Raw genomic sequence first — 1,856 nt, forward strand, 5'->3', positions numbered from 1 at the left:
TAGTTCATACAATTCAAGCATAATGCCAGTGTTCCAAATTCCTCTGCCCTCCTGGGCATAGATATCCTTTCTACTACTCAGGTGTAAACCTCAAATTTTTTCACAACTTACAAATGCAAAACTTTTGCCAACACACTCCCAAAAGCACACAAACCAGAACACATATGACGCATCACTGACTCAATTCAAACACAGAAAGTTCACAAAAACAAGCTGCACACTCAAACACACACATACATTTGGCACACACAAACTGTGATCAAGCCCACAGAAGGAGTCACCACACACCAATGCCTGCAAGCTTGGTGACCCAGACTGGAAATTACCACCACACCGCCTTTAAACCACAAATCAAACTGGAGCCACCACTGCTCCTGTGCCACAGCAATACTGGCAATGCTGTTATTGCCACTGCCCGAGCTCTGCTGACCCACTGCCGTGTGAGCTCTGCGCCCGGGGCCACGACCGGCCCCCGCTATCCCCCACTGCGGGCAAGATTTCCTGGAGCTGTTACAGCCCCACCTGGAGCACAAACCAAAACCAAATTCCACAGAAACTTAAAAACAAATCCACTTAGACTTTTTCACTGTGCGCTCAACGTCTCGCAGTGTCTTACCAGTTTGCCTCTCTTACAGGTACTTGTCTATAAGTTTTAAGCATACCTTTTTGTCCGTATCTCTGGCAGTTCTAGTTCTGCTCCCCGGGGTGCCAGTGAGGAAAAGGAGCCCTCTTCCTAGGAAGATCCCAGATGGGCACCCTAGAGGGTTCCCGAACCCCACTGGCCCCTTGGCCAGAGAGAACAGGAACCCACCAGAGTCGCCAACTGAATTATCAAAATATGAGTATTGGTCTAATACCGAAACTCAACTGTGACGGACAAAAGACTCTCTAACAGTTTAAAGTTAGAAAGTGCATGTTTATTCAGCGCTGGGCAGCAGCGTGAGGTAATCCTCTAATACACACTGCAAAATCACAGGTGATCACAAAATCTATTTATTAGCAAAGGATTCAAACAAATACATATTCATAATAACAGCTCCTCCCATCCCCTGCGTCTTATGATAATTAGCTTGAATAGCTATTAAGCATGATTGATTGACTTCGTAAATTAAGTCTGGGGTCGTTTTCATGGGGAGGGGTCTTAAAAAGAGGAAGTAAGGCGAGTCTTCCTCACCCTAAACTCTTGACCTTTTCTATCAGTGACAATACAAATGATTTCTGGGGATAGTCCAATTTTGCAAGAATGAGTTTCTGTTGCATTGTCTATGTTGCTTTGGATCTGCTCGCTAGTTTTCATCTTTTCCCATTATAAGCACAGCTGAGCAAACATGAAATGACAGACAATCAATTATTTAAGTTTCAGATAACTACTCCCTTCTAACTTTTAAACGTTTTCAGCAAGGTAACTAAAATCCTAATTTTCTAAGATTAGTGTTTCAGTTCCATGAGGTCTTGATTTGTCACAGTGGACTTTTGGTTTCTTGGGGCTCTGTACTCTCAACAATGGTCTCTGTAGTCCTAATGTGTCACAGTGGACCCTTGGTTCCACGAGGTTCCTCAGTGTCAAAATGGAATTCTTGGTTCCATGTGGCCCCAAAGTTTCCCCATGGTCTCCTTAGCTCTGACAAGGCCATGCAGTGTCACAATGGCTCATAGGTTTCATGAGTCCCCACAAGGTTCCAGTGGACCCTTGGTTCCATGAGCTTCCCAGTGTCCAGTGTCACAATGGTGTTTTGCATCCGCAGTGTCACAATGGTTCCCTGGCTTCACGTGGCTCGACCGTGTCACAATTAACTCTTGGTTCCATGGGTCCCCACCGTATCACAGTAGTCTACTTCTTCCTATGGCAACCAGCA

The sequence above is a fragment of the Erithacus rubecula genome (assembly GCF_903797595.1).
Source record: "Erithacus rubecula genome assembly, contig: scaffold_114_arrow_ctg1, whole genome shotgun sequence".
In the NCBI taxonomy this organism is placed as follows: Eukaryota; Metazoa; Chordata; class Aves; order Passeriformes; family Muscicapidae; genus Erithacus; species Erithacus rubecula.